The sequence below is a fragment of the Sorex araneus genome, chromosome 1, assembly GCF_027595985.1.
Source record: "Sorex araneus isolate mSorAra2 chromosome 1, mSorAra2.pri, whole genome shotgun sequence".
Taxonomy (NCBI): Eukaryota; Metazoa; Chordata; class Mammalia; order Eulipotyphla; family Soricidae; genus Sorex; species Sorex araneus.
Window position 1 is genome coordinate 58,104,416 of NC_073302.1, and position 8,966 is coordinate 58,113,381.

The window sequence follows — 8,966 nt, forward strand, 5'->3', positions numbered from 1 at the left end:
TTGCAAGATACTTAACTCTTGTACACATGATACACAAAGAACGCTAGCTACTTTCACCAATCCCTTTAGACCAAAGAGAGAGAGAGAGAGAGAGAGAGAGAGAGAGAGAGAGAGAAAGAAGACCAAGAAGAAGAAGAAGAAGAAGAAGAAGAAAAAAAAAGAAAGGCAAAAGAACTGATCCTTGTCTTTCTATCTGTGAGGTTGTAGTTCCTCCTGCTAATAAAGGAGCTTTTCCCATGATGCAGTGTGATAAGGATTGGCCTACATGTAGTCTAGAAAGCCACTGCTGATGTTTCCTTGATTAGGTGTCTTATCTTCCATTGAGCTGCATCTGATGAAGATTGCTGACAGCATAATGGCTGGGAAAACATCGGACAGCTCCATAAAATGGCAGCTATGTTATGACATGTCAGCCAGGACCTGGTGGATGGTAAGTTTGGCGTGATAACAATTTTTTTTCACCCACCTTCCAAACTTGCCCCCCTCTCCTTTCTTTTGAGCTCCTCCTTTATTGTTCAACGCACGTGTTATAAAGTTCATTGCCTGCGGAAAGTTCAAGCTCAAGTTTTGGGAGCCTGGGGTGCTTATACACACCAGTGCGCTGGGTAGGATTTCCCTGCTATTGTGGCCAGGGACATAGGCCTCCTTTTTTTAAAAGGGCAGGGTGAGTGTTTTGTTCACTTTAAAAAGAAAAGAAAGTGGCAGAAACAGGCTGGTGTGAAATGTATGGAGATGGGGTAGTCGGTGGGAGATTGGAAACTACTTGGCTAATTGTTCTTGCATTAGTCTTAAAGCCGAGTAATGTACTTCTCTCTTCAGCGTCTCTGAATAATGATTTAGATAGTGTATTGTATCATGTTGTGTGCAGTTCCCTCATCAGTATGCGACTGTCCCCCACGCTTTGCCTTAATTTGGAATCCACCTCCCTTTGAATGAATACTGTAACTGGAGCAACCACTGATTACTATGCCACTCAGCGTAATTAAATTTAGTTAATGAGGATATGCATATTCAGTTCATTATTTTTCTTTGCTCGGGCAAATGTGTGTGGGTTTGATGTTTCTGGGTTTTTGTTGTTGTTGTTGTTGTATTTTTTTTTAATCTCCCTCTTTGCTCAGCTGCAAATTTGGGGAAGAAGGAAAACATTAAAGTTCAGAATTGATGATTCTTATGATTTAACTTTTAAAACTAATATTGGAAGGGGAAAAAGCTATAACTTCCTTGAATCAGAATGCTGGAATTATATGTAGTTTGGGGTAAGAGACTTTTCATAAAAAAAAAAAAGTCTACATGAAAAAATTCAGTTGACTTATTTCTGTTGTGTGGACAATGGTCTCTTGTGTGCAATAGTCGTGACATGAATGGGCAAACCTTCAGCAGGCAAGCATTCCGGCATGAATATCAAATTTATCCCGGGGTTAATTCATCTAAGCATTGCTTTTCCTTTTTTTATTCTTCCTTTCCCTTTCTTCCTTCCTTTCTCTCTCTCTTCCTCTACTTCTTTCATTTATGTCTGGACTGCTTTTGCTTGCTTACTTTGATAATTATTATGCTTACTGCCAGGGCTGTTTTCCCACCATTAGTACAGTGTGAGACAATGGGCACTTTATTCTAGGTGGGGAGGGGGCTGGCCAGCCCTGGTGGTCAGCCATCCCCAGCGCCCAGACAGAAGGGAGCTCCTTCCGATTAGTCCTGGCTTCTGGAGCTGCTAGGCAAGAGGGATTTTCATTAAAGAGTGTGAATTTCCCCAAAGGTAGCTGTTCTGCTATTGCTTCTGGGCTCATCCGGAGAGCTCACAGTACAGGAAAGTTTCTAAACAGGGCAGTTCTCCTGTGTTCTTTTCACTAAAGTGAAATATGTGAGTCTGCAGGAAAACTTTGCAACTGCTACTTGTTGCTGTTTTGAGTTCTCTCTTTCAGAAAGACCAATTCCTCAAGGAGAAACAGAATGAAGCTCTCTCTCTCTCTCTCTCTCTCTCTCTGTCTGCCTCTCTCTTTTTCTATCTCTGTGTGTCTATCAATTTTATTCTCTCTCCAACTTTATTCCAGTTGGAGTACATTTTATAACTGTGCTATATGTTCTATGATGGCATTTTTCATTTATGGTTGTGTCTCTCATTAGACTTGAGCATTGTACATGTATGGTACACTGAACTCTGAAAATTAATTAATAGATATTTGGAGAGGTTATTGTAGAATGTTTATGAGAAGATTTGTTTAATATGATTGTATCAAGATTTGGAGTGATGTTTTAATAACTATTGTGCCTCTTAACTGTAATTTTAGAATGCTTTAAAAAGAGAGTATTTAAAATTTTTATTAGAGGAAACATTTTTCTCTTGGAAAGTAAGGTCAGAAGTTTTGCTCAAAAATTTTTACTTAAAATGTGGAATTAGCATATGCAGAGGTAGATAATTACTATAAAAGTTTTGTAGTTAAATTTCATCATTCTAGTTTGTACAGAGAACATGATTTTCCATGAGAAATATGTTTTATATACTATTGTTAAATATGCAAGCAATTTAAAAAATGTATCCATTTAAAAAATGTATACGTACTGCTATTGCCTGGGAAAATGAAAATATACACAGGGATAATTCATAGGTAAAACACTAAGACAATTCTTTTTATTTTTATATTTAGTATTCATGAGTATATGAGTAGTATATATATTCCTTACTAAAGAAGATAGTTTTAACAAACTTTGAAAAAACTGTGTAAGACATTAATAATGAATGTGTCATTGAAAACTTGGAATGACAGATGCGTGGTGGAAACCGAATAATAAAACTAAATTATTACTTATCACTAGTTATATACTAGAAGAGGGGAAATTTTATTGTGGCTATTTTATTGGCATTCCTCTCTTTGTGATTTTAACAAATATTTTTAAGATGTGTCTTAAGGTTCATACAAGATTAGTTTATTGTGATTCTTTTCTCACCACGACATAGCTTCTTTTACTTTTACAATTACTTTAGCTCTTTTTTTGTTATTTTAAAGGATATTATATCTTTATTTGGCTTAATCAGAAGAAATTCTCGTAACCAAACCCAGAATTCCAAAGCTGCAGCGTTACAGTATCCCAGCAATTGCTTCCTGACTAACTGTCTGTTTCACTTAGAGTCTCTTCCAGTGTGACAATGATCATAAATTCTACTTGACAGGGAAAAAACCCAAACAAGACGTAGTTGTCCAATTCTACATCTGTTTTCCTTCCTAGATAGGCATGTTTTAGTAAAACAGAGGGAGGAAAAACATTTTATTGAGACAGCTCAAAATAAACAAGGACAAGAAAAGTAAACTCTTGTGTGTGTATGTGTGTGTGTGTTAAATGTCATCTACATACATGCAGCTTTTTAGATGGTGCATCCTTGTATTTTTTCTTCTTTAGGTTATTTGCATGTAACTTTTTTTCAAGAAGAAAATTCATGTAGGCAGTTTAAATTACAGTTGGTTAGCTATATTTAGAGTTCTGTTGATGACCTTCCCACATTATTTAAAAATACCACTCGGAATGTAATAAAGATGTACCTCATAAATTGCACCATTTCTTTAATGCTTATTGGTGATGCTCTGTTTTCTTTCTAACCACTGATAAACTAACAAAAACAAAATTTGGGGTATCCATTTAATTTTATACTGCTTATTTGAACTTCTTTGTTAGCTACGTGGAACTTCATGGGAAGTTGGAAATGCCCTTAACATTATTTTTTATAGAGATTTTATAAGTCTAATCCTTTGAATCCTATGAGAACCAGGCCAGTATTTTTATAAATTTACCTTAATCAGGTGGGACAGTTATTAAAATACTGGTCCATAAAAGTACTTTGAAAAGCAAATTGTCAACTATAAACTTAAATTCTCACTTTGGTAAATATTAAAGTCAAGATATATACAAAATTAAATTTCTGACTAGATGTCATATAGAAAATGCAAAAAGGTGATTCTTAGTTAATTTGGTTAAACACCAATCAGTTTACTCAATTTAATGTGCATTTCATTTATCTTGAAAGAAAATAATTTTCATCATAAGAAACCAATGTGTTAAAATAAATGGGTATCCTCACATTTTCATTTGCTTTAAAGCAATATTAATAAAGTAAAATATATAACACTTGTCTTATGGTTTTAAAAGTCAATTTATGCTTTCAATATAGATTTTAATAAGTGAGCTGACAGTAAATGTCAGTATCAGTACAACAATATTGAAGATACTGTTCATTAATGCATATATCTAAAGTCTTTGAGAAATTAAAATGAATTTAGGTTTACAATACATTATTTTTCTGAAGCTTCTAAAATTAGCAAATTTTTTAATAAATGGTGTGTATTTTAGTCTAGTTTAAGTCAAACAGTTCTTTGATAGCATTATTGACATGCTAAAAATTTGTGTGTGAAAACTCCTGCCTACACCAGTGGTATGTTTAGGTTCCTGTGGCTCCTGTCCTTGCAAAGATTCATTAGAAAACCAAATTAAAAATTTTATTTTATCTCCTTTATAAATATAGTCAAATGTATAGCATTAAAATATGCAATGTACAGATTATAAAAAACTGGTTACCTGAAGTTTTTATATCTAAAAGTTAACCTATTTTCAGAATTAGAAGCTATATCAGTTATGTTTCATTAAACAAGTATTTGTGAAGAAATTACCGTATGCCCCTGGTTTCAGAATGAGTTAAAGGGTTCAGAGTTGGTAAATATGTAGGTATTAAGTTTGCTTATTTAAGCTTTTCAACACTCTTAGACTCATAAGGGTTGTAATATTTATCAAAACCTATGCCTTGTGACAACTAATATGGATAAAAACTAATCATTTATTAAAAAACTGTTTTTGAATAAAACAACAAGAATGATGACACTGATGATATCTGAGTGGAAAAGAATTTTTCAATATCTGTACATAATGTTAACAGTTTCTAAACGTTCCATATTTTGTCATATCTAGAGTGTACATTTTTAGTATACATCCCCAGCACATCTACTTTTAATGGAGAATATTTTCATTTATAATACCATTATAGCATATTTAAATAAAAGTGAACTATGTGGGAGATATGGTAAAATAAATCAATGCTTTTCCAAGACATTTTTCTTATATTGAAATGGTTTTTATTTAATTTTTCATTATTTATTTCCACTTACATGTTTGCAACATAAAAACCTTGGATAAAGAAAAGTATCCTCTGTATCCTATCTTAATAAACAGTGATTAGATGCTTATTAATTTAATCAGAGTAAGAAAACACAAGTGCCTGTCTATCCTCTTTTCCAGCTTTTTTTTCTTTGGAAGCAAAGGGTCAAGTTCTCAAGGAGAGTTATCTTTTCTATCTATGGGAAAGCTGGTGTTGATTTTCCAGTTTAGAAACTAGTCAACAAAGAGCGATATATGATGCTCACAGCGTCATTGAAACTACATTATGTTTCTGGAACGTAACTGAATGATGGCGATTTTTAATTTCCTAACATTACTTATATATTATAATTTGTAATATTGACTCAGAGATTGAGAAAGTGAGCATGGATAGAAAATATACCAGTGAAAATACATCAAGCCTAGGAATGTGAATTCTGTTCCTCTCTTGCACCTCAATGCACAGAATAGCCACAGTGCTACCTACACCTTCAGTTACAAAGTTCTTTCCAACAAGTGTTCTGGTAAAAGATGCATTAAGCTATACTGTTTGACTAATTTTAAGTCTTATAATTTTATTACATTTTAAGTGCTTAGCAAAGAGCCAGGAGACTAGAAAGTAACTCAGTGAATGTTAATTATGATAATTATTATTTTAATTTCATTGTAGTGTGCTTTGTAATGGGCATATCATGGGATAGGCAGCTTTAAAAACAATTTCCATTTCTCAAAATTCAAAATTTAACCCAGAACTTCTCCAAGAATAACTTCATTTAGGAAACATTTTTTTTTAAACTTCTCATTACTGTGTTGGTTTTTAGAGGTTGTAACATAATGGATGTTTATGAGTACAGGGCTGAATCCTGGGAAGTGTAGATTTGGTGACCTCTGGCAAATGAATTTTCTCCTCTCATGGTTGGTAGAGCCAGCTGTAAAGTGCAGATAATCGTACTCATTACTTGTCGCTCCAACCTGTCGTGAGGATGAATGAGTTGGAGTCTATGAGGCACCTGGTGAATACCATATAAATACCAAGTTCAGGACACATTCCCAAAAAGGCTAATCCGAGTCATGACTATTTATACAGGGTCAGGTCTGAGCATTTAGTGAGTGAGCCATAAATACACAGGTTAAGTGAAAGTAACTACCACTTTGTATAGGGCTTTCATAACTACATTCCTCTTTGAAATCATAGAAACGTTTTTGTGAGAACTGCATCCATTCAAGAATCCTAAATAGTCAGCCTTTTCCATTTCAAATTGTAGCAGATTTCTTAAAAATAAAACTTCCCAAAGTATTTTCTTGTTCTTAAGAGATTTCCTTAAAATTCAGAGGCTAACGCTACACATTAGCTTAAATTTAAACCTTAAATACTAGATTTTAAGGGTAAAAGAAGTCAATGATTATTAACAACCACCTATTTTCCAGGTGTTTGCCAGGTACACTGGGAAGTGATTTACATCAATCATCTCATTCAGTTGCAGCACAGCACAATAAAATAGGCATTACTTGCCGCACTTACTAGATGAGACATTGGACTTAGAGGTTTAACAGTTTGCTGAAGCGCTCTCTCCATTTAGAAGAGAAGGGACAGATGAACACTGAAACCCATAGTCTGAAATGCTTGTCTGCTTCTCCCTTGGACCTACCACTGATTGTTTCATTCAGTGACCCAGTTTCACTTCTTGTTGCTGTCTGTGATCAGGTGTTCTGCCCCTGTTTGCACTGCACCTGCCCGTCCCTCAGCTTCAAACCTGCCTGACCTCTTTCTGAGGCTCCACTCTCCCTGTGAGTTCATTGGGTCAGTCTGCTCACTCCCGATCCGTGTCTGAGAACTGTATAGCTCTCAGATTGGAGGTGGCTAAATTCTTTGGAAATGTGATTCTATTCATCTTTCCTCGAGACAATTAGACTCGCTATAGTCATAAACCATCTGGGGGAAATATTTTAGAAAGAAATTGGCAAGCAAAACGTTTCCATTTTGAGGTTTTGATGATATCTGTTTACCTCATGGGGCTCTTGTGAGGCTCCGAGGAGATAATATATAATAAAAGAATCGAAAACTGTAAAAGGCAAAACAAATTGAAGGTACGCATAATATTCTCTGCTGGTGTTAAACATGGCTAAGTGAAGAAAAGCTTTCCAGAATTTTGCCAGCATTCTGGAGCATGAGATAATGGCAAATCTCCACCAAGCAATGGAGAAAATGTTGGCTGTCTAAAATGTTATATGGTGCTCTTTGCAAATTCTATTGCTAAATTCAGAGGAAATAATCCTTCAGATAACGCATTATTAGCTCAACAACATCCCATGCAAGTGCAGTGATAATGGTTTCTACCTTCTTTTGTACATATAAGAGAGGCCATTATATACAGAAAATATTTAGAGCAGTATTTGTACCATCTTGCTTTTAGATTTTCAGATTGATATTATTGTTCTTTTCCTTGTCCCATAAAAACAAATATTGCAAGTATTATTCAATTAAGTAATGCATTTTTACTCACAATTAGCATGTTTTCTCATGGGAAACATTTTGTTTATCACATAGTGGAAGCACAATATTCTATAAATGAGATTTTCTTTTGTTTTCATAATTATTAGTGGCAACAATGTCATTAGTGTGTGAAATAAAACATCCTAGCATATTTGATAATATTTTATGATGGCTATATTAACATTACAATACAAATAGTATTATACTAATCCTAGTGTCTTGTGGATAAAAGGTTTACATATTTAGTTGTTCAGGTGTGCAATCAAAATTATATGTTCCAAGAGAATGGGGACCGGTCCTAAACAGTACTTTGCACATAAAAGTCTCTCAAAATAGTTGTTTAATTCCATCATAACTCTTCCTAACTTTTTTTTTTTGGTGGGGAAGGTGAGGTGTCACAGTCGGCAATACTCAGAACTTACTCCTGGTTCTGTACTCAGGAATCATTCCTGGCAGTGCTCAAGGAACCTTAGAGGATGCTGAAGATCAAACCCAGGCCGGCTAGTGCACTACCTACTGTATTGTCTTTTCAACTCCCTAACATTTTTTAAACCAGTGGAGAGAGTAATTTCAATCACACACACACATAAATACCAAAAAACCCAAAGCAAAAACTGAACAACCTTTTCTTTTTAAAAAAGCAAAACTAAAAGCACATTGGTATTATGAATAATTGGCAGCAAAGTTTTAACACTGAGAGTTAAAAATAGGGAGAGGACCCAGAAACAAATCCAGTAAATTTGTATTTACCTTCAGTCAGATACATGTATGGTTTTCACCAAGTATTAAGTCAGTAGAAGAATAACTTATCTTAACTAGTAATCATTGTCTCCTACTTTCTCAGTTCTACATTTATTGCAATAATTAAGATCCTTCAGAAGATCTTATGGAAAAGATGAATGCAATTTTAAAGGGAAGTGGCTAAAATGAGGTTAATTGGGAATAAATGAGCTGTTAGTTTTGATGAAAAAGGAATCATTTAGGAGAATTTATTTTGTCCTCCAAATTTCTGATAACTTTAAAAACATTAGCTTTATCACAATGTGAAGAAAGGAGTGGATTGTGGAATAACATTTTCACATTCAGTGTTTGAGTAAGGCTCAGGAGAACATGCACAGAAGTGAGAGAAACCTAAAAAGGAACAAATCCAATATGGATGAGGCACAGATCTTCGGGAAAGTGAAAAAAGAAGATACCCCAGTGTCTGTTAGAAGCTAACTGTACTATTTCTACTTTTCTTTCTTTACTTTCTTTACTTTTGGGGTGTCACATCCGGTGATGCTCAAGGGTTACTCCTGGCCCTGTACACAGAAATTACTCCTGGCCATGCTCAGGG